General features: G+C 45.3%; 6 non-coding genes and 1 pseudogene across 6 annotated transcripts; 2 read left to right on the top strand and 5 right to left on the bottom strand.

Annotated features, from left to right (window-relative positions):
• Positions 1-567: 567 nt before the first annotated feature.
• Positions 568-641, top strand: trnan-guu (transfer RNA asparagine (anticodon GUU)). The gene has a single exon. It is a non-coding gene; the product is annotated as a tRNA-Asn (tRNA).
• A 1,833-nt stretch (positions 642-2,474) lies between these two features.
• On the bottom strand, positions 2,475-2,547 carry trnak-uuu (transfer RNA lysine (anticodon UUU)). Its single transcript has one exon. It is a non-coding gene; the product is annotated as a tRNA-Lys (tRNA).
• Positions 2,548-3,289: 742 nt separating this feature from the next.
• Positions 3,290-3,361, bottom strand: trnae-cuc (transfer RNA glutamic acid (anticodon CUC)). The gene has a single exon. It is a non-coding gene; the product is annotated as a tRNA-Glu (tRNA).
• A 2,985-nt stretch (positions 3,362-6,346) lies between these two features.
• On the top strand, positions 6,347-6,419 carry trnam-cau (transfer RNA methionine (anticodon CAU)). Its single transcript has one exon. It is a non-coding gene; the product is annotated as a tRNA-Met (tRNA).
• A 133-nt stretch (positions 6,420-6,552) lies between these two features.
• LOC128766521 (U5 spliceosomal RNA) lies at positions 6,553-6,655 on the bottom strand (annotated as a pseudogene).
• A 281-nt stretch (positions 6,656-6,936) lies between these two features.
• Positions 6,937-7,018, bottom strand: trnas-uga (transfer RNA serine (anticodon UGA)). The gene has a single exon. It is a non-coding gene; the product is annotated as a tRNA-Ser (tRNA).
• Positions 7,019-8,122: 1,104 nt separating this feature from the next.
• trnai-aau (transfer RNA isoleucine (anticodon AAU)) lies at positions 8,123-8,196 on the bottom strand. Its single transcript has one exon. It is a non-coding gene; the product is annotated as a tRNA-Ile (tRNA).
• Between the last annotated feature and the right edge of the window lie 15,791 nt (positions 8,197-23,987).

Below are 23,987 nucleotides of genomic sequence, written 5' to 3'. Positions count from 1 at the left end.
GATCCTGATCAAGCCATAAACCCCTTTGGGTGGACTCCTGTCCCATAGGTCGTCGTATTCCTAGTTCTTGCCCAGGACAACCAGCGTTGACTATTAGCTTGGAGCTTCTGACCTTGTGCTGGCACTTTGACTGAACATGTGTAATACGTGCTTTTGACAGAGATTTGAATGCAAAACACTGACACAAGATTTCAGCATCAGAGCGATTCACTGTCACCATCGGTATTTATGTACAACTGTTTTGGGACACAAGCTTTGCAACACGACTAAGTGATGCGAGCCATGTGACAACACAATGTCCATGTGATCGGTACAATGAGGTTTGGGACAAAGAAGTGGAAGACAGTGTTGGTTGATGCAGAGATGAAATGGTTGAACCTTTTGCTCTCATTCTCTTCATTCATTTATTCCCTAAAGCACTGCTACCATCTTCCTTTGACACTCTCTCTTTGCTGAAAAACACATAGCGATCACTGACTTCCATCACACAATCCTTCTGCACAATCTTCAAACCTTGAAAACTGAAAACGTTTGTTCACAGATCCACATTTTCTTGTGTCTTAGCATGTCTCTGTGGCGCAATAGGTTAGCGCGTTCGGCTGTTAACCGAAAGGTTGGTGGTTCGAGCCCACCCAGGGACGTGACCTGCTTTATCTTATCCTGTTGAACATTGTCTATCAGCCTCACAGTAGGTTCCCTGTTCAAACAAGCACACGTAGTTTAACCAATCATGAGTCAGGTGAAACACACTGTGCTGCCCCAGAGAATGACACCAGCAGACGTTTGCAAATAGTTATGCAGCTACCAAGCGTCATCTCGCTCGAATACGTGCAATGTTCTGGTTTGATCTGGAAAATCTCCTGCTCTTCCACTCCCTCACAGTCAGAAGGCTGCATTCAAGTACCAAAACAGGATACTCTTCAATATCACATGAGTCAGTTCTCTGTAGCACTGACGGATTTGGTCGGCTTCAATAAAAGTAGCAAATCTGATTCCTGTCTCGACTGAGTTCTAATACCAACATCTCAGTTTTCCAAGGCTCCAAATGTCTCCTTGTGTGACCTTGTATGGCCGACTTGTTCATCGCCTTGGTGCTAATGGTTCCTCTCCTGCTAAAAAGTGTGTATGAAGGGCTCATTGGTCTAGGAGTATGATTCTCGCTTCGGGTGCGAGAGGTCCCGGATGAGCCCTCTGTCAGAGAATGGTTTTAGAGCTCAGGTTTCTGTGCACCCTCTGCCAGTGCATTGCCCAATATCACCGAGAATTTGGTGGTAACTTTTCAAATAAATAATAATATGGAAAATCATGCACAAGATTCTGATGCATCAGAGGCTCATTGTTTAAGGACCATGATTATCATCTCATCGTCACGTCAGTGACAAACACTTAATAACACAATGACCATGTTATGCTACGTTATGTTTCAACATTTAACGTGATTCGACGTCTTAGAATGGTGTTTAACTGAAACTTTGCTGGAAGTGCTGCTAAAAACGCTGGAAATTCTTTCAACTTATTTCCAACTACTTGACGAAGTCAAATAAACTCAAAACTAGCTTGTCAATTCTTATTTCAGCGTTTGCTTCTTTCTTCATTTGAGTGAAAATATCTTAAAGTCAGAGCGACTAAACAAGATTATTGTTCTTAATTCAAGAGTTCTCATTATTAGCTTTTCTTTCTCAAAATGAGACAAAGCATTCACACTAAACAAACCAAGCAAACAGAATTCACATTGTCAACAATTATTGATTCAATTAAATTGTTGAAAAAGTGCCTTGTGATAGCTACAGGTAGTGAGCAAACTTCACTGAGACAACAAACATCACAGGTCATAATGTCTGGAATGCAAGTAATGTGTTGTTACATTGTTTAAAAAAACCCTCATAAGACATTATCTTATCTTACAGCAGTGGTGGAAGATTCAGGTTTGTTCAGCTTTAGAGCAAAGGTCATTTAACCAATCTGACTTGAACAGTTACACCGCTACCCATTTACATGAATTACACATTCATTATTACCAGAACGTAGAAATTAAAAATGTACTTACTTTCATCTTGAACACACAGACACTACACTGAAAAAACTCCTGATCTGGCCAAGACTTACAATCTCATATCTAGGCTAAAATTCTCATTGATCTTGTTTTGAGAATAATATACTATGTAAGACCAAATTGTATAAGATTATTAAGATTGTTTTAAGAATATTTCTACTCTTTTTTTCTTACTTAGTTAATCTCACCTTAGTAAATCACAAAGTTAGTTACTTTAAATGTAAATCAAGCCAAATCGTTTACGACTTCAGGCCACCCTGTGTTTTTTAAGACTGTTTCGAACTTGATTCAACACCAGCAACAAATGTTTAAGAGGATTATCATGAAGGTGAAAGTGAGTCACAGTATCAGAGCCTGAACCAAGCCCTTTCGCAACCTGCACAACCAGTGAAACTGGCCAACTTGGCACGACACAAAGCATCGCCTGAACAGGGACTTGAACCCTGGACCCTCAGATTAAAAGTCTGATGCTCTACCGACTGATCTATCCAGGCTCCTAGGGAGGTGTGATGTGTGTAACCTGATGCAGTGTGTGTTCCTGTGTCTCAGCCGATGTTTGTGGTGAGCACATGACAAACCTGATATCAGCTGTGTTTTGTAACTCGCGGCGACAAACTGCTCATTTTCCTCAACTTCCTTGAATCAGGTCATTTTCATCGTTAGTTCCCTCAAGGAGATTGGAAGACGTGACTTGTTGGTTTTAGGAGACGACATTACCTCCATGTGAGCAACCGTTCTCTTGATTCCTGCTCAATAGGGGAACTTCTGATGGCATGATGACGTTGAACTAGGCAGAGTCTGGAGGAGTGAACACGTTCATGATTCTCACTTTCTTGGTCCAGTAAAAACATTCCACCAATTAAACTCTTCCTGGGATCATTTCTCTGGATCTTATAATTTCCCAGGTGTTTTTAAAGAATATTCCCAGCCTTGTCCCCACACAATGGACAGTCGGATAAAATATTCCTTAAATATAAAAAGAATGAACGACAAAACTCTTTTGACAGAGATGTGAATGCTAAACAATGCTGACAGGATCCTTGTTAGTATAGTGGACAGTATCTCCGCCTGTCACGCGGAAGACCAGGGTTCTTTTCAGGATGGTTTTTGCTTCATATCCATATGCAAGTAACATCCAACTCACAACCTGCTTGACTTACGTCCACCCGTACTTATGAGCGATGGCAGCAGATGATTATTTGTTTTTAATTCAATGTCTGAATAATGATCGTCGCTTTCCCATACCGGGAGTCGAACCCGGGCCGCCTGGGTGAGAACCAGGAATCCTGACCGCTAGACCATATGGGACACAATCAGCAGTTCAGATGAGATTTCAACTGTCAAAGATATCTGTAAAACCACTCAAATAGCACAAGTAGTACCATGCACACACAGCTTCAGGTATGATGAACCATGTCTATGAACAAGGGACTGTCTGTGTGGATATTATATTTATAATAATAATCATAATAACAGAAGACGATCCCTGGTTCACATGTGTTCATGGAACGATGGTTAAGAGTTGGGGTCTCCAAATTGACACCTGATTGGTTAAACTGTCTGTGCTCAGTTGCAACAAAAACCTGCAGCCCTTTCTGGGACAGTTTGGTGACACCTGTTTTGTCACGAAGGACAGTTTTTGATCAACATCACGTCTGTCAGTGTGAGTACATGAATGAAGTTTTTACTGCAAGATAAAGCAGGTCACGTCCCTGGGTGGGCTCGAACTACCAACCTTTCGGTTAACAGCCGAACGCGCCACAGAGACATGCTGATACACAAGAAAATGTTGGTCTGTGAACAAACGTTTTTCAGTTTTCAAGGTTTGAAGATTGTGCAGAAGGATTGTGTGATTGAAGTCAGTGATAGCTATGTGTTTTCCAGAGAGAGTGTGAAAGAAAGATGGTAGCAGTGCTTTAGTTGCTTTAGCTGAGTCAAGACAACCACACAGCAACTGGTTCAGAGACACATGCTTTAAACAACTCCAGTCCAAAGTTCACATATACTGTAAACTATAGTTGGCTTTTATAGTTGTCATTTACCACCACCATTTACCAGTGGCGGGCCGTGAATTTTTCACCTTGGCCTTCAGTCAAGGAGTAAGTTAGTAAGTAATGTGGTTTCCCCAAAAGTTTTGGTGAGCACCGTTGTGTTTAAGTTTCCAGCAGAGCTTTGGTGTCCAGTGTTGCTCCAAACACCATGTCGATCTGTGGCAAATAACTAGCACTCCCAGCAATACAATTTGCAGTGTTCCTCAGAGCTGGTGAGCCAGGGGTACCGCACGTAGTTAGCGGACTGAAAGTGGCGGACAAGTCCTTTTCCCGGTTGTGACAGGCTTGCTAGCTTCGGAGTTGCCCGACCTTTCTTAATGATGTCCGACTTTACTTGAAAGTTCCGTCTTGAAAATGGATTTGACGGTAAATCTGCAACAAAATCTATTTCTTCTCCTCCTTCAGCCATTGTGGGTTGACAGAACCGCTATTAAATGAACACACACAAAAGATTTGCTTGTGCAGCTCGCGACAGGTGCAGTTTGCTAGCTCTGGCTCGTACACTCTCTCACTATCCAATCACAGGCTGTGAAAACGCTCATGTTTCCGTACGCCTGCTCGAAGGCCTTGGTGTGGCCAACTCCAAATCTGAGGGCACTTTCACACTGCAGTGTTCTGTCTCGAGAGCCTGAGTCTGAGTCGGCCCCCGTTGAGATCCTTCACACCTCTGCCTCGCCGGAGCATTGTTTTTATTTTATGTTGCACAAAATCAAAATAGATCCCACAGCAGATAATTATGTGCATCTGAAGGTATTTTTAGTCGTTTAGTCGTAAAAACAATAACCCGTACGTGTCAGCCAATCACGACGCATCTTTCGGCTAACGCGGAAGTGGTAGGACCTATTTGGCAGGGGTGAAAACTCCTTCATAGATGCATATTTTCCCTGGTAAATGAATAAAATGTATCTGGATGTGTTAAAGTGCCTAATGTGGAGACTATTGTGATTTCTTGAGCGATATCAAAGAAAAACAAAGCTCCGCACATGTCAGCCAATCACGATGCGTTATTACGCAGCTGCGGAGAAGAACAGACATAAACTTTGCAAACGATTCGATGACAAACATTGCATTTTGTGGAAATAAATGCTGAGGTAGAAATCGCCTTGAAGTCCTTTATTTCAATTTCCTCTGGCTCATTAAAACATTAAAAAAAAAGATATGGTATATGCCGGATGTGATGTCATGCCACTCCGTGGCAGGTCGGACACATTTGGTAAGTGGACGCTGTCACTGCCTGATGCGGTCCACCAGAAATTCCGGGACTGGAACCGGAAATTGCGCATGTTTTACGAACTGACGTTTACTGGTCAGCGCATGCGTCCATAGTTATACAAGTTTTTTTCTTGAACTTTTTAAAATTTTAACTTCTACAGTCTAGATTAAGGGTTAGGATTAGGTCTGTGCAGTTTGGCTGTGACAAAGAAATAAACCAAAGTAACGCTTGTGTAAACCAGTTCGTCTGTAACTTTCTGCTCCAGCACCATCATTTCCGGTGGACCACATCAGGCAGAAAGAACAGATCGTACTTACGCATGCGCGTTAAAACGTATAATTTCCAGATTTTACTGTTAAATATAGACTATTTTGACAGCTATTCAAAAAACACACAAATTCATGCGAAATAACCAATAAACACAATTCCTAGACCTTGCACATGCGTGTTTCTAACATCCGGTTCCAGTCCTGGAACTTCCGGCGGCCCGCATCAGGCAGGCGGACCACATCAGGCAGTGACAGACACATTTGGTACCGACACCGGAAGAGGCTTTGTTCACGTGAATGCGTCATCAGCGATGCGACAGTACAGTTCATGATCTAAACCGGCCAGTAAAGGGTCTGATCGCTGTCTGGGCGGACAATATCCTTCAAAAACAACTTCTCAAACTCCCAGAACACTGAGGTGTGCAGCCGGGAGCTGCAGGAAAATTACGCTTGGGGACGGGAGCGCCGCGGATTGATCCACGCTGCTCTCGCAACAGGTTGAACACAGCGAGAGAGATGACTGGCGATCGAGAAGGTTTTAATCAGTGAAGTTCAGATCCCGACGTCAGAAATGATCAGTGAATAGTCTGGTGATCTTCAGTAACTTGGGGAAAATCAGCGTCTTGCCTCTTCGCTGTCCTCATGCAGACCACTCATGGATGGGAATGTTGCTTCATGTATTTTCTACCAAAGAAGTGGGTCTCCATTCCATGCACTTGGCCTTTCCTCTGAGTCACACTGCTTTTCATAGACTGCACAAGCCTCGTTGGCGCAGTAGGCAGCGCGTCAGTCTCATGAACTGAAGATCGTGAGTTCGAGCCTCACACGGGGCACTGTCTTTTTGGAGTACAACTTGAAGTGAGACAACACACTCTGCTGCTTCATAGATACAGATCTTGGGAATAACAACTCTGCACTTGTGATCCAAAGGTGTTAACCAGACAGGTTACATTGAACACAATAAGAAGCCCAACAAGAGCAGAGCATCAAAAAAACTCATGTTGTTCCTCTCTACGGAAATCTTTAGTAAAAGGCGAAAGATTTATCCGATCTGAAGAGAAACATGAGTGAACTACTGACACTGAACCAGAGAAGGAGCTGTATTCTTCCACATCAACCTTTAACTCATGGTGGCGCCCTCTGCATCGTGCGTGTATCACGACATGATGAATGAAGATAAAGTGGGGAAGTGAAGGGAATCTGTCGAAAAGCACTACACAAGATAAAGAGCTGCAACGTAAACTCTATGAGCAGCTTGTCCACAACATTCAAGATATTTGGCCTTCAAACATCAAGTAAGTCTGGACGCTGACTACGACACAGGTCACAAGGCAAGAAAATCTACATTAACGTTGCTGGTAGGACTCGAACCTACGCGGGGAAACCCCAATGGATTTCAAGTCCATCGCCTTAACCACTCGGCCACAACAACACTGTTCCTCAGACACTTCATCAGTCATTTAGTTATGGGTTCATTAGAAATCAGCTCATCACATCATCTCTTCCTCATCTTTCAAGCAACAATGATGATGGCTGCTTTTCAAGCACTTGACCTGGGTTCGATTCCCAGCCACTGCACGTAGCCCATTCCATTCAGTCGTGATTCAAAGAACAGGTTTCTTCTGACCATTCAGAAATCCACTGAAGGCACGAGTGATGAAGGCCATGGAACTGAAATCCATTGGGGATTTCCCCCGTAGCTTCGAGTCCTACCAACAACGCCAGGCAGAGATTGATTTTTATCCCATTGAGACCTGTCTGTTGGTCGTCCGCGTCCAGCCTTTGTGGTGTTGACAGTTGAGGCACAAATATTCTGCCATCCACGGTTAGATGGCAAAAACAATTGGCAAAGCCTGAGAATTGAACCCAGGTCAACTGCTTGGAAGGAAGCTACAGTTTACACAAGAACACCATTGCAGAGATTCCTGTCAAGGAACATTCACTTTCACAAAGAGAAATCGACAATAGCGGATTTACAAACATGCAGTGAGATGAGGTTTTTGGCCGACTCAGTTCGGCTCCTCAGCTTCTCTATTTCTTTAAGTCCATGTCAGCTCAAGATATGTATCTACTCAGTTCCACTCTGTACATAAATTGATGCATCGGTCAAAATATAGCAGTGTGAGTGTTATGAATGTGGGTTGGAATACTTGAGCTTCATTTTCTAAACGTTGTGATGTCTGATGCTGAGATTGCTCCCTTTCATATGGTACCTGAAGGACACGGAGCATGGACTGTGCTGATGGACTTGAAGGAGGTGGTTGAAATAGGACTGTGCCCGGTATTCACGGAAGAATCAATTCAGGATTTGCACAGGAAGATACTGGACCACCGAAACATTTCAAACTCCGGCCTCAACATCATGACATTGAACACTTCCCTGACCTGATAGGGTGTTTTGGCACCCTTGTTCATTTATGGACCGTAGGATTTGAGGGTAAACACCGCATTTTCTTGATATATATAGATACAACTGTGAAACTTCTCTCATGTTAACTGTTAAATACATATATAGTCACAGTTAACATAATATCATTGGCCAGTATGGGGATCGAACCCATGGCCTTGGCGTTATTAGCACCACGCTCTAACCATCTGAGCTAACCGGCCAGTTGCAGGAGTTAATGTATTGCTGTTCTGGAGATAAGGAGAGGAGCGAGGGAACAAGTTGAACAAAGGACCTTTGATGTTGAAGTCCTGCATAAATGAAGAGAAAGATCACCACTGAGGTTCAAAGATGATGAAGGAGATAGTCAGATGTGGCAGTGGAATTAGGGCTGATCAGGGATTGTACTCACAGTTTCTGCATAGAAGCTAAAGCTCAAACATCAGTCTCTTACAAATACCATGCATTAGCAGTCAGGCCATGCAACAACAGCTGTTGACCGTAATACATGACTTTCATGGTTCAGCCAATATTGAGGGACTCACTAGTAATCCCAGCTCCACGCTGTGGAGAAGATAAATCTGTAATGTACCTACGGCGTACGCAGGCGCCGCCCGGGGAATCTTTGCGGGATGAGTGGTCTCTAGAGCCTTACGGACGTCGAGGGAGATGGGGGTACGCGTTTAAGTATGAAACAGCTGAATTGTACATTTATCAACTGGATGACGACGAAACCTTGAGTGCCTATACGGAGATGGCCGTGTTATCGTCTAACGACTGGGGTGTGCTGAGAGAGGTGAAGCCGGAAAATCTTCCAAGGGCTGAAGAAGAAGAAGAAGAACAACAACAACGTCAGAAGGCTGGAGCCGTGTCTAACAAACCTGATCGAATGAAGAGGAAGCCGTCCTTCGTGGCTACATGGTTGGCTAAAATGTCAGGATCAGGACGTTGGTCCTTCAGAGCCCTCCATAAAGTATCAACAGGAGTCACGGGTGAAGAAGAAGAAGATTTCGTCCTGGAGTATTTTAATTCTGATTGCGGTGTATTTCGTACACTGTTAACCATTCCTTTGGATGCTTGGAGTGAAAAAATCCGCGAGATTTATCCAAAAATCGACGGCCTCTTCTACCATAGCCGCTTATGGGATGATACCCTTTTGTTGAAAAAAGCACTGACCTTTTAGTCCCGCCCTTTGGACCGCCTACTCCCTGGCGGTTGTTATAAAGAGGGTGTTTTCCAGAGCGACACCCTGCAGACGTACCCGGCGGAACAAGCGCATCCAGGACAACAATGAGGACCGAAGGTGTTCCGAGACGTATCTTCCTCGGAGCTGCTACAGGCGGTGCTGGGTACGGAATGAACAACTCCTCGCCGACCCGTCTACTTCCTGTTGTAGAAGACGTTACAGGTGATGGTCACGAGTACGAGGGTTCTAACAACAGCATGGCGGACGGTGCCTGTCCTTCATTGACCATCAAAGACGACACAGACGACTCTGATGCAACTGAAATGGAATTTCTACAGTCTTAACTTCTACCCGTTGATGAAGAGACTCTGTAACAAGAACTTTCTGCCTGCTATACAACACTTCTTGACCCTGAATGATGTACAACCGGAGAAAATGAGAACCAAGGCTACGACTGAGACAGTCTTGCTCGAAATGAGGTCTCCAAAATCAAGCGTCCGGAACGAATACATCAAACACGAGCCAGAGGATCCTCTAATTGAACGTCTGGAATCAGCAAGTAGAATCTGGAATAGAACGCTGGTCCTGGGCGATGTCACAAACACGAGATTCCCTCGTATGTGATATTTTTCATTTTTTTTTTGCTTTTACTGTCTTTGTATAACATTACGTTAGAATCCTGACATAACCTGTTTAATAAAAAAACATTAAGAAGCATATTCGGATCTCGGCTCATTCATTTCTCATTTAACATGTCGGTGAAACACATCATTAAAAGAGTTTATTACAATCCTCTTCACCCCGGGAGCTACGGAGGTGCGGATCGCCTCCGTCGTGGGGTGCAGGTTGAGACTGGAAAACCTGTCAGTTCTGAATCTATTAAAGATTTTTTATCAAAACAGGATGCTTACACCCTGCATAAACCGGCCAGAGTAAACTTTCCGAGAAACAGAGTATTTGTTCACAGGCCTCTTCAACAATTCCAGGCCGACCTATGCGACATGCAGGCATTGGCTAGATATAATGACGATCAAAATTACTTGTTGACCGTTATAGATGTATTTTCAAAGAAGGCCTCTGTACGAGTTTTAAAAAGAAAGACTGCGATTGAGACAATGAAGGCGTTCGAATCAGTGCTGGAGGAGAGCGGGACGCCTGCAAAGCTACAGACGGATGACGGGAAAGAATTTGTTAACAAGAGTTTCAGGGCTTTGATGGAAAGGAAGGGTATTAATCATTTTTCAACAGCGAGTGACGTTAAGGCCTCTGTGGTTGAGAGATTTAACCGCACTCTTAAAAATCGGATGTGGAGATATTTTACAGCTAAAAACACTCTACCTTACATCGAGGTTTTACAGGATCTAGTAAAGAGTTATAATCACAGCTATCACAGTAGTATAAAAATGACACCGATGGAAGTAACTAAAGAAAATACTCTGCAAGTGTTTGACAATCTTTACATTAGACCGTCGAAAGATCGGCAGAAGCCAAAATTTAAGGAGGGCGATCATGTTAGGATATCAAAACTACGAGGTGTATTTGACAAAGTATGAGCAGAGTTTTACAGACGAGATATTTACGATAACTGAATGTATTCATCGCACCCCGCCTGTGTATAAATTGAAAGATTTCGACGGCGAGCCCATCCAAGGATCATTTTATGATCAAGAATTACAAAAAGTACAACTCGTTAAGGATAAAGTATTTCACGTTGAAAAGATTCTCAAGGAACGCTGCATTAAAGGAGAGAGACAAGTCTTTGTCCAGTGGAAGAACTGGCCTGAAAAATTCAACAGCTGGGTAAAAGCTTCGGATATAAAAAATATATAAGAAGGTCCTTCTTTACACCAGGCATCATATCACCATGTACGACTCAAAGAACACTGGCTTCTATGTGACTTTACCATCAAACGCCAGCGCAAAAGTTTTTAAAGACAACTCGATCGGTACTTTCCGCGTTGATTTAGCACAACATATCGATTTAAACGGGAAATGGGAGGTTGCTTTGACGGAGATTACATACCCTCACACATGGCATAATATTCCGGAGGATGCAGCGTCATTTTACTGGAAACCGAACCCTAGAGGAACTGATTCCAACACAAACACGGCTCCCCCTAGAGGATCAGATTCAGATGCTAACACGTCGCGGCGGCATAAAGATGAATTTCATAGAGCCATGGCGAGACTGAGGGCTCCGGATCCTGACGCCAGCGCCTCACCTCAGAGGAAAAAAGACGAATCGCGAGGGGTTGATCGACATTTCAAAACTGCGGGAACAGATATTTCTAAACTGAAGTTCAAGGGTGGATATTACAGCTCTATTAATCAGATTACAACCGAGTTGGAGCAAACCTTTAAAAAAACCAATAACAATATACGCTTCCTGTTTGACAGTGCACGGCAAAAAATTGATCTTCAAGGAGACGGTCAGAACTTAGTGCTTTTTAACTCGCCTTTAGCTTACATGTTAGGTGTAGAGCCTGGTCATTGGCTCAATTTTTGCGACTACAGAGCGCCCCATCCAGTTGATTTAAAAGTAGGGTTTTACCATCTTTACTGTTACAGCGACGTTGTAAGACCTCAGCTTGTAGGGGATGCATATGCACCTGTGCAGACCACGTCATAAACAAACGCAATGGTCCGCACAGGCTTGAGAGACGACCCGCACAGATTTGTACAATATTATGAAAAACAGGTGGGCGGAGATCTACCAGGGTTCTACGGTGCCCCAGTTATGTACGGACGAGGCATCGGTTCCCTCTTCTCAAAAATGTTTCGGTTTGTATCACCTCTGTTGAAAAGAGGTATTGCCATAGCGAAGCCTCATCTCAAATCAGCAGTGGGTAACATAGCCACGGATATGTTCACCCGCACCGTGAGAGGTATGAGCGATCAACAGAGACAGGAAGGGTCAGGCGGTATAGCCGTCTTATCACGAAGGACAAAGAGACGCCCACCAGGACGACGTGTAACACAGAGCTCAAATAAACGTACAAACAAAAAAAGAAAGAAGCCAGTTGACAGAAGCAGACGGGCCAAGAGGAAGTCCAGAGGGAGCTCTGATATATTTAAAAAAAACCTTAAATACGGTAACATGGCGCTCCTACATCAGAAATCTGCAGAATGCACATTGGCAGAACTGGATTTATTCACGCCGCCGATGACGCAGCTTTCCATCGAGGACAAAATTTACACTGAAATTGCTCCAGTAGCCGCTATCAGCGAAGGAGGACCGATTGAGTTTTTTATACCGGGAGACGGCGAAAAGTATCTAGACCTAAACGACACCCTTCTACACGTGCGTGCAAGAATTACTAACGCCGATGGCACCCCGCTGGCTAACGACGCAGCAGTCGGTCTCATCAATTATCCTCTAAACACAATCTTTGACCAGTGAAATGTGGTTCTGGGGGATCGGATGATTTCGCAGTCCAGTTCCACTCACCCGTACAGAGCTATGATTGAAACACTTCTCAACTTTTCAGGCGACACTCTTAAAACACAGTTTAGCACCGGTCTTTTTTACCAAGACACACCCGGGTCAGTTGACTCGATCGTCACTGTAATCGGTCCCAACGCAGGCCTTAATAAACGGGCAGAGTTCACGAGCAGATCCAGAGAAGTACATCTTCTCGGTCCTCGCCACAGCGACATATTTTTTCTGTGAGAGACTGTTATTAAACTCGGTCGATTTAAGAATTAAACTCACCAGAGCGAATGATGCCTTCTGCCTGACCGGACCCCGCGACTCCACCTTTCGTCTGAAAATCCTCGGCGCCTCTCTGTTTGTGAAGAAAGTCACTGTTTCTCCAGCTGTGAGAATAGGTCATGCAGCGGGTTTGTTAAAAGGAAATGCTCTCTACCCCCTCTCGCGAGTCAACGTAAAAACATACTCCATTCCAGAAAACTCCAGAATATGTACCCAGGAGAATTTATTTCTGGGTTCAATACCTAAATACGTGGTTTTAGGGATGCTGGCGAGGCATTTATCGGTAGGAGAGATCTCTCCCCGTTCAATTTTCATCATTACAACACTGAATATCTCGCCCTCTGTCAGGACGGCCGACAGATCCCCGCTAAAGCTTTTCAACCTCAGTTTAATAACGGTATGGCGGTCAGAGAGTTTTATAACATGATTCTAGCTACAGGAAGACATTTGAAGGATCTGCCTCTAAGCATTGACCGCAAAGGTTTTAACGGCGGTTATTCGTTGTTTGCGTTTAATCTCAATCCAGCCGACGACAACGACGCTCTCTCTCCTGTCTCAAATGGGAATTTAAGACTGGAGATGAGATTCAGAGCACCCTTACCAAACACCGTAACACTGATTGTGTACGCTTGTTACGATTCCATTCTGGAGATTGATGCAAAAAGACAAGTGCTGGTGGACTATTATTAAAAAGTTATGGATAGTCTCCAGTTACAGAGGCTGCTGAGAGGTCTCTTGGGCGACACATTTTACGGTGTATGGCTGTCGGACAGGTTGCCTCAATTGACACAACCGCCTGCATATTTCATCGTCAACACACATCCGGCACATAAACCAGGAGAGCACTGGTTGGCTTTACCTCTCGAAGAAGACAGTAGAACAACTTTCTTTGACCTGAAAATATTTTAAAGTTTCTCAAGAAACATTCAGGCGACATCAAGTACAACAATGGCCAACTACAGCACGCTCTATCGTTTGTATGTGGTCATCACTGCGTCTTCTACCTCTGTCATCGCGCTAGAGGGCTGTCTATCGAAGAAGTATTAAGTCTATACAGCGACAATACCTTAAAAAACGACCTCATGGTATACAACTTTGTGAAAGGACATCAACAATGTCTAAAAAGGTGCACACTGTCCGTGGAAACAACAAAACTGTTCTCTTCTGTATTTTAAAGACTATTGTAACGTGTGATCAATCTTACTTTGTTTGTGCGTGTGTTTAAAAGAAAAATCTGTAATCACATAATAATTCAATAAAATATTTTATTGATGAAAAGACAATAACCGTGTACAAGACAATTATTCAGGAAACCCATCGAGGTGTTAGAGACAATTTCTTCCCTTTGGTCACTACACGCGTCAAGCGTCGTCGAGGTGTCACTTTAGGGTCCTTTGGGTCGGGAGACCTACCTCAGCTCATACTCATACTTCTCAGCTCATACTTTTCTTTCGCGAGATAGAATTCCATTTAAGTCTCTGATATTGAGCCCTCGCTTCAGGATTGGACAGCAGTGTGAGAGGGATGTTTAGCTTTAATAATGTGACGAGAAACTCGGACCAGCCCTCAGGTAATGAAGAACTTGTTTTCTTATACGGTAGGGAAAGGTACTTGAATATATCAATCACATGCGAGCCTTTTACAGCATTTCCTTCACACATAAATTCACCATTCATATTCCAACCATCACCGTTTTTGGATACCCTCTGGATCATGTATTCAGCATTTCTTCGAGCTTTTGACGGAAGGCTATTTAGAATATCCTTACCCAAGTCATCTGTTCCAGAGGGTGTTTTTAGAACACTTTCAACACGACTGTCAGAGTCATGGGGATGATCGCTGACTCCGTCTCGTTGTAAAGTCAGACTTACTCTCCTCTGGTCTCTGATCCTGTTTTGTAAAGGTTAAATATCTCTGCAATAGAGCATCATACTTTTTAATCTTCTCATACGAGTTTAACAGAATCATTTAGAATGGACCTCATCTTGTCATTTAATTCATCTTCGGCAGTTTCACGGATGTCGGAGGTTGGACGTGATAACTGGTTAATTTGCTGAGGAGACACGAGATACATTTTCTGGACAGTCTTTATGGTGTTTTACTTCTTTACAAGTCCTCCTATTAGATTTCCAATTATTGGAACGGCAGCCGCTAGCAACGGCAAAATGAATCCTCCCGATTGCTTTTTAAGAATCCTTCGTTTACGCTTCACGCACGCCTTTTTATTTTTTTTCAGTTTTTTTAACTGAGCCTGCGACAATGGTACATTCCTCTTCAAAACATTCAGGGCGATCTCACCGAGAGCTTGAATAAAGTCCCAAGAACTACGCATCAAAATGTCTTTAGGTTTCTTTGACGGAGCATGGTATAGTTCCTTAAGTAAACCCGTGTTTCTTTTTATAAGCGCTCACATAACTTAAGCAGATGTTTTTGGTATGTACACCGTGTGACGTTGATGAGGAAGTATCCCAGTCCTTAGTCTGTAGCGTTCTGGACATGAGGGTGGTAGATAAACAATTAAGTACCCGTGAGCGCCAGCTGTAGCATCTTCAAAGCTTTCTAGAAAGAAAGCTCTTTGAGACAGGTAAACCTGTTGAGCAAGAACCTTTATCTGTATTTTATCGCGAGGATTCTTAAACAGTGCAAAGTAATTGCTATTCAGACTAATATTACGACTATATTTACCACGATGAAATAAGTTTTGCGTCAGCATTATAACACTCATATTTTTATGATGTCTGTACTGTGTAAAAATGCGAAAAACCTCAGGGTTTTCAGAAGCTTCAAAAATAACATCGTCAAGAATAATCAAATGTTTTCTATCAGAAGGAAATACATCTTCATTTTCAAAAGATTCAGGTAAACCTTCAATGAATTTGATATTTTTATTCATCTTTTGCAATTCACTGTGCATCGGTTGAAAAGTATAAATCCAAACAACATTTACATTGACATCATCCATAACATGTTCACAATTTTCAAGTATACATTTTACAAAATGGGTCTTTCCTGACCCTGATGGTCCCACCACTAGACATGAAAATGGTGTTTTCAAACGTGGATCGAAATGAATTTCTTCCATAATGACCCCTCATCCACTCAAAACTCAGAACCCGAAAGGTTTGGTTGTACCGTCCGAAAACAATCGCCTCTTATCGTACACGACCCGGGGTTTTTTAGTAACTGATCTGTTTTTTAAAGTGATGTTCTTTTTATCCCTCACAATGCTGTGTTGACGGGTCTCAAGCAGCCCATCAGGTGAATTCTGTAAATAGCCCTCTACAAGATCTCTGACAGAGTCAAAGTTTATCTGCTGACAAGCCTCTTTTGTTTGCGTGATACCTTTAACTTTCATCACAACCTTCTTCTGTCCTTCGGTCCTATAAGCATACGTCTTACGACCCGCTGAAACAAAGTCCTCGATGCTATCCCCATCGAGTTCATCAGTCAGATCACCGAGATAGTTACCTAATTTTAAAGGCGTCTCGCCGTCTTTCACCACATATATCAAGCCTGTCTGTGTCAACAGAGAGAACATTCTCCTGCAATTTCTCCATGTAACTGTACAACTTCAGACGAGCATAAGCAGTGGTAAAAGCTCCGATAAAAACATTGCTGCTTTTACCAGGAGGGTAGAGACCCTTGTAACGCCACTGCATCACAACTTTTTTCTCATCCAGCACGTTAAAGTAGCTGACCTCGTATTTCCGTGAAAACAAGAAACTGAAAAACTCGTTGGGGTCTGACACTACAGAAACCTGAGACATGTTCGCTCTCTGACAAAACCTTCCCCAAAGGCTATTAAGACAAGCCTTAGCCACCTGTCTCTTTGCTGGGTTGTGACAAATCTTATCAGCACAAAGCAAAATCCCCTGATGGGCTTGATAATCCTTGATGTATTTGTCGCGGCTTTCCTGATCAATGGCCTCAGCAGGGTAACCAGAAGCCTCCTGCTTGCCCTTCAGGAATGTACGGATGTAACCTGTGAAAATGCAATCGCTAGAGCTATCAAAATGCCATACTTCAATAATCTTGGCCACCTTGTATCCCTTGTCCAGAGCCTTGTTGGACTCAACCGTGACCCAGACCCCTGTCAAAGCACGCTCATCATCATTATGCGTACAGCCACTGTCTTGAACATTATGACTTGAACAGATACTGCATAACGTGAAGTGTAATTTACCCCCTGGTCCTCTGTAGGGTAAAACGGGTACATATAAACCCCTAGGAGGATAGACAACCACCTTGATAAGACCAAAGTACTGTCTGGGATCCCCAAAGTCCTTGTGAATTATTCGGGGGTGACCTAGGGGATAGGAACACGTGCTGTTGACATAAGGATACAGAGAGGTGACATCAGCGTAATAAAGTTTTTCACCAGGCTTAGCCGTGTAACGCAACTTTAAAGCGCTGGTTCTACCGCCGTAGAGGGCATTACGAGGGTTGAGAGGCTCAGGGGTGTCAAAATCTAAGAGAAAGTCTCTGAGATCATCACACGATTGTCGAAGTGAACGCCATTTGTGTTCCCAGATGGTAGGTAATAAGACGCACCCCATGATCAGACTTTAACGCCTGCTCTCTCTCCATCGTAGCAGAGTAGAATTCACCATATGGTCTACCTCTTAACGGACAGACTGCAGGAGGGTCAACCGTGGAAGAAACATCCATAAAACTCCCAGACCTGCTTAACACCATCAACTTCAGCATAACCGTCAACAAAATACTGACCAAACACCATCTCCCCACAGTTCAAGGCATGTTGTATGAAAATGCCCTGTCTGTGTGATTCCCATTGCAACCACTGGATGGAAGCATCTGACAACCTCTTGTTACCTCTTGTTACATAATTGTTGGGACATGGTATGGCTAATGTGTCTGGTTTTAAAAAGTTGGTCCTGAAAACAGCCATACACGCAGAGACGATTGTTACGGGGGACGAGAGTGCATCAACACCTTTTTCTTTAAAAAACTCCTAAATATCGTGCATCCTCTGGCCAGAATGTCAACATCGTTTTTACAATAGTGAATAGCTTCACTCCTGAAATTGAAAGAATTCTCACACACAGATTCATACCAGCTGTAAAAATATCTCTGTTCAGGGTCTGACATGCCCTCAACGCCGTAGTCTGACGGAGGAGGATAGACCCCAATGTAATGCAGATGGTCTTTCGAGCTAAACTTGTGTGGAAAAAAACCCTTGCACCGATCGGTGAAACCTAGAGCTTTAGGCATGGAGCTGAGTCGCATGGTTAGGAATGAGAGAGAGTCGATTAATTTTAGCTTGTAGTGAGGATCCTCAAGACAAAGTATCTTACTACCAGTCATGATTATCCTCTTAGGTATTAACCCTTCATCAAGCACACCACTCAAGACAATGGCAGTGTCAAAACCCCTGGCATTATGCGCAACAAAAACACAGCCTCTAAACCGGTTCTGTCTGAAATATAAAAGAAACGCTCTAACACAGTCGAGACCATAAAACACCTGTTCTTCACCTCTCTGCGTCTTTGCACACACTAAAAAAGGGACATGTCTACCCTGGTCGTCTGTAAACGTTTCAAAATCGTAAAAAAACAGATCAGGATGCTCAGTCTTCCTGGCAACCGGCTGAATGTAGAACTGATGGAACTCTTACATTGCAGATGTTACATTTAAGCACAACGCAACAATGGTTGGGTTTACCCGTTTTTAATGGCATATACCGACACCTTCTGCATTTTTCACATTTTTTGTATCTCTGGCAGAGACTTGACCCATTAGCGGCAATCTCTTTGTGTCTCACAATGCAGGAAGGTGTTCTACAAACCCTGCGACAGTCGTCACAAGTTACAGGGTCTGGGACCTCTGTGACATGGTGGCCGTTGCTGGACCCAAGTGCAGTTAGAGTTGGTTGACAGAGGACTCGGAGACGAGATTAAATTAAACAATTTAATCGATGGATTCTTACAAATAATATTCACAGACAGACAAATAACTATAACTAAGGGCGCCGGGAACCAAAACGCGGACCGGGAACAACACACCCGGAGTTAAGCTTGACGCGGTGGTGGCACTAAACTGAGAACGCTTGGAGGTGGTGACGACACACACGCACACAAGGAGTAAACTTTACGGAATGATCTAACTAAAAAGTGAGACTAAAAAACTGCTCACAACGCGGACTGAATTGAGATAGGAGGGAGGCGAGAGTGAAATGAGGAAAGCGAGGGAGAAGAGTTACGGCTGAAATGAGGATTCGAGCGCGCAAGAAAGTTGAAAAAGGCAGGATTAGGAGCAAGATCACGGAAGTCTTGAGAAAGGTACCTGAGTGGGGGCGATTCGCTACCATCTGGCACACGTAGCTGGCGTCGAGGAGAATTTATCCGTGGAAGGAGAATTAGTTGAATGACCGCCAGCTGCGTATGCCTGTCAAGGTGGAGAAAAAACAGGAAACGGAAACGAGGGAAAATAGCAAAGTAAAAGCACGGAGGAAATACCATAAAAGACAGACGGGATTAACGTGAGGACATGACAGTACCCCCCCCTTAAGGAGGGCCTCTTGGCACTTTACCAGGTTTTGCCGGGTGTCTGACATGGAAGTCTGATATTAACGAGGGGTCGAGGATGAGTGACCGAGAGATCCATGAGTGCTCCTCTGGGCCGTAGCCCTCCCAATCAACAAGGTACTGGACCCCTCGGCCACGACGTCTGCTATCCAGGATTTTGTGTACCTTGTAAGCTGGGTGATCATCGATAGTGATGGGAGGAGGAGTTTCAGAGGCTGCATGGAGTGAGGAAGATGAGGCGGGCTTGAGGAGAGAGACATGGAAGGTTGGGTGAATGTGCATGGAGTCCGGAAGCTTTAGGCGGACGGCCGAGCGGTTGATGACCTTCTGTACCTTGAACGGCCCGACGTACCTGGGTGATAACTTTTTTGACTCACCCGGTAGTTGAAGGTCGCGGGTGGAGAGCCACACCTTGGTAGGTCGGAGCTGGGGTCCGTTTGCGGTCGGCGAGTCTTTTGTTCAGCTCGGCAGTGTGAGAGAGGGCCGTCTGGGCACAGGACCATGTCTCCCTGCAGCGGCGAAGGTGTTCATTGACTGAAGGAACTGCTGTTTCAACCTCCTGGGACGGGAACAAGGGGGGTTGATAGCCGTACGCCATCATGAAGGGAGACATCCCTGTAGGGGATGAAATCAAAGTGTTATGAGCATATTCCACCCATGGCAGGTGTGAAGACCACGCAGAAGGATCCTGAGCAGAGACGCAGCGAAGTGCAGATTCCAGGTCCTGATTGGCCCTTTCGGTCTGGCCGTTGGACTGCGGGTGGTAGCCGGAGGAAAGGCTGGGTGAGGCGCCCAGTGTCTTGAGGAAGGCCCGGCATACCTGGGACGAGAATTGAGGACCCCTGTCGGAGACCACGTCGTAGGGGAGTCCGTGGAGGCGGAAGACGTGGTGTACCAGGAGCTTGGCAGTCTCCAGAGCTGAGGGAAGTTTAGGAAGAGGGATGAAGTGCGTCATCTTAGAAAAACGGTCTACTACCGTCATGATTGTTGTGTGTCCGGAGGATGGAGGAAGACCAGTGACGAAGTCGACTGCGATGTGGGACGAAGGGCGGCCGGGGACTGGAAGAGGCTGTAGGAGTCCGGCAGGAGGACGATGGGTGGATTTTGCCCTGTTGCAGGTTGTGCAGGTCTTGCAGAATTCCTTGATGTCTCTGGTCACACCTGGCCACCAGAATCGTTGCTTAATTAAGCAGAGAGTGCGGAACATACCGGGATGGCAGGCGAGCTTTGAGGAATGACCCCACTGGAGAACTTGGGGTCTGGTTGACTCCGGAACGACGAGACGGTTTGAAGGACCAGAACAGGGAGCTGGGTGCCGCTTATGGTCCTCTAAGAAGGCCTTTTCAATGTCCCAACAAGCTGCACGGATCACACAAGAAGCAGGGATGATTGTCTCAGACCTGTCAGATGAGGTGGCAGGTTCGTGGAGTCGTGAGAGGACGTCCGGCTTTGTGTTCTGGCTCCCAGGATGGTAGGTGATGGTGAAGTTGAAGCGACCCAGGAACAGGGCCAGGTTTTTGTGATCTGTCAAAACCATGAAGGGAGTTTCTGTGCCCTCCAACCAGTGCCGCCACTCCTGCAAGGCAGCCACCAAGGCCAACAGCTCACGGTTTCCCACGTCGTAATTGCGTTCCGCTGGGGTGAGTCGCCTGGAAAAGAAGGCGCAGGGGTGTACCTTTTGATCCTCAGGGTCTCTTTGGGAGAGGACGGCTCCCAGTCTGGAGTCCGAGGCATCCACCTCGATGATGAATTGACAATGAGGGTCGGGGTGGCGTAGGATTGGAGCTGAAGAGAACATGGTCCGGAGCTTGGAGAAAGCTTGGTCGGCTTCCGGACTCCACGCGAACTCCTTCTTGGAAGAGGTGAGAGCAGTCAGGGGAGCAGCAATCTTGCTATAATTGCGTATGAAACGTCTGTAAAAGTTAGAGAATCCGAGAAATTGCTGGAGCTGTCTGCGGCTGGACGGAGTCTTCCAGTTTACCACTGTCTCGATTTTTGCAGGATCAGGGATGAGACGTCCCTCAGCCAAGATAAATCCTAAAAAGCTGACCTGCTTAACGTGGAATTCACATTTATCCGCCTTGCAGAAAAGTTTGTTCTCCAGCAGCCTCTGAAGAACTAGACGGACGTGTTCCTGGTGCTCCTCCTCCCCCTTGGAAAAGATTAGTATGTCATCGAGGTACACATAAACAAAGTGGTTGATCATGTCCCTCAGGACATCGTTGACCAGGGCTTGGAAAACTGCTGGAGCATTGGTCAACCCGAAAGGCATCACCCGGTATTCGAAATGTCCCAGAGGAGTTTTAAAAGCAGTCTTCCACTCATCTCCTTCTCTAATCCGCACAAGGTGGTAGGCATTACGGAGATCGAGTTTAGAGAAGATGGTTGCTCTGTTTAAAGGCTCGAATGCCGGGTCAATTAGAGGTAGAGGATATTGGTTTCTAATTGTAATTAGGTTAAGGCCTCTATAGTCTATGCAGGGACGGAGTGATTTGTCCTTCTTACTCACAAAAAAGAAGCCAGCCCCTAGTGGAGAGGAAGAGGGGCGGATCAAACGAGCTGCCAAAGAATCATTTATGTAGCTCTCTAAAGCTTCTCTTTCCGGTTTGGAAACGTTGTATAACCGGCTAGAGGGCAGAGGAGCTCCAGGAACCAGGTCTATTGCGCAATCGTAGGGACGATGCGGGGGAAGTGACAGGGCCTGGTCCTTGCTAAATACTAAGGCTAAATCGTGATAGCAGGAGGGAACGCAAGAGAGATCAGGAGTGGGAGGAGGGGGACGAGGAAGGGAAAAGGTGGAGGAAGCAGAGCGGAGACAGTGTGCGTGGCAGTGAGTGCTCCAACCTGTGACCTTGGAAGATGCCCAGTCGATGTGCGGGTTGTGAAGGGACAGCCAGGGGAAACCAAGAACCAGTGGAGATGAGGAGGAAGGTAAAACCAGGAAAGAAATCACTTCGGTGTGATTTCCGGAGAGTGTGAGGGTTACAGGTGCGGTGCGATGGGTGACGCGAGGGAGAGAACTGCCGTCAATCGCTGACAGGGAGCGCGGGGAGTCCAGCCTGATGAGAGACAAGGACAGGGACTCAGCAAAAGAGGCATCAATAAAATTGTCATCAGCACCAGAGTCTATGAAGGCTTTTACAGAAGCACAATTATTATTCTGACGCATGGAAGCAGAGAAAATAATTCTGCCGATCCTGGAAGGATCTGGAGGACTGACCTTTTTGGAGGAGATGAGTGGAAGGCGATAACCTCTGGGACGAATAGGACAGGCACGGATATGGTGGCCCGGTTGACCACAGTATAGACATAAGCCGCGAGAGATGCGCAGTTGTCTTTCTTCTGGAGTCAGCCTTGTCCTCCCCACCTGCATGGGTTCAGGGAGTTCTCCTGGAGACTCAGGAACAGGAAAAATTGCAGGTGGAGAAGACTGGACTGGAAGCACCACGTGAGGAGTGGACCGTCTCCGTTGGGCATGCTCTCTAATACGGTTGTCTATTTTGATAGAGAGGAGAATGAGGTCCTCGAGAGATTCTGGCTCATCTCGGGTGGAGAGTTGGTCTTGGATTATGTCCGCTAGGCCGTTATAAAAAGCGGACATGAGCGCTGGCTCATTCCAGCCTGCTTCGGCCGCAGCTATACGGAAACGTACAGAGTACTCCGAAACAGACTCACCTGGGAAATTCTGGGAGAGAGAAATGAGTTGCTGAGAAGTTCTGGGTCCACTCTTAAAAGGAGTGTCAAAAACCCTTCTCATTTCTGTGGAGAAGCTGGAATAATTATTGAGTATGGGTGAGTCTGATTCCCATAGAGAGACAGCCCACTGACTGGCCTTACCACGGAGGAGGTTTATGCAGTATGCCACTCGGGATCTGTCAGTCTTGAAGGATGAGGGTTGTGAATCAAAAACTAAAGAGCATTGAAAAAAGAAATTTTTGCAGAGCCCCGGCTTACCATCATAAACCTCCGGTGTGGGGATGGTAGGTTCGCGTCCACTGGTAAGCGGGTGTCCTGGATCAATAGCAGGAGAAACCGCTAGGACCGACGGGAGAGCGCTGGACTGAGCGGGGGAAGCAGAGAGACGACTAAACGCAGAAGACATGCTCTGCATTTGATCCAGGACACTCTGCATCGCTCTTTCAAGGGTTCCGACGCGTGAATCCTGATTGCCTAAAGTCTCCTGTAAACCAACTACTAACGCTGGGTCCTGGTCAGACTGGCCAGATGGTAATGACATGGTGGCAGTTGCTGGACCCAAGTGCAGTTAGAGTTGGTTGACAGAGGACTCGGAGACGAGATTAAATTAAACAATTTAATCGATGGATTCTTACAAATAATATTCACAGACAGACAAATAACTATAACTAAGGGCGCCGGGAACCAAAACGCGGACCGGGAACAACACACCCGGAGTTAAGCTCGACGCGGTGGTGGCACTAAACTGAGAACGCTTGGAGGTGGTGACGACACACACGCACACAAGGAGTAAACTGAACGGAATGATCAAACTAAAAAGTGAGACTAAAAAACTGCTCACAACGCGGACTGAATTGAGATAGGAGGGAGGCGAGA

The sequence above is a fragment of the Synchiropus splendidus genome, chromosome 10 (assembly GCF_027744825.2).
Source record: "Synchiropus splendidus isolate RoL2022-P1 chromosome 10, RoL_Sspl_1.0, whole genome shotgun sequence".
NCBI classification, from domain to species: Eukaryota; Metazoa; Chordata; class Actinopteri; order Syngnathiformes; family Callionymidae; genus Synchiropus; species Synchiropus splendidus.
The sequence above is the reverse complement of the archived record's forward strand: the minus strand, read 5'-3'. Positions and strand labels throughout refer to the sequence as shown.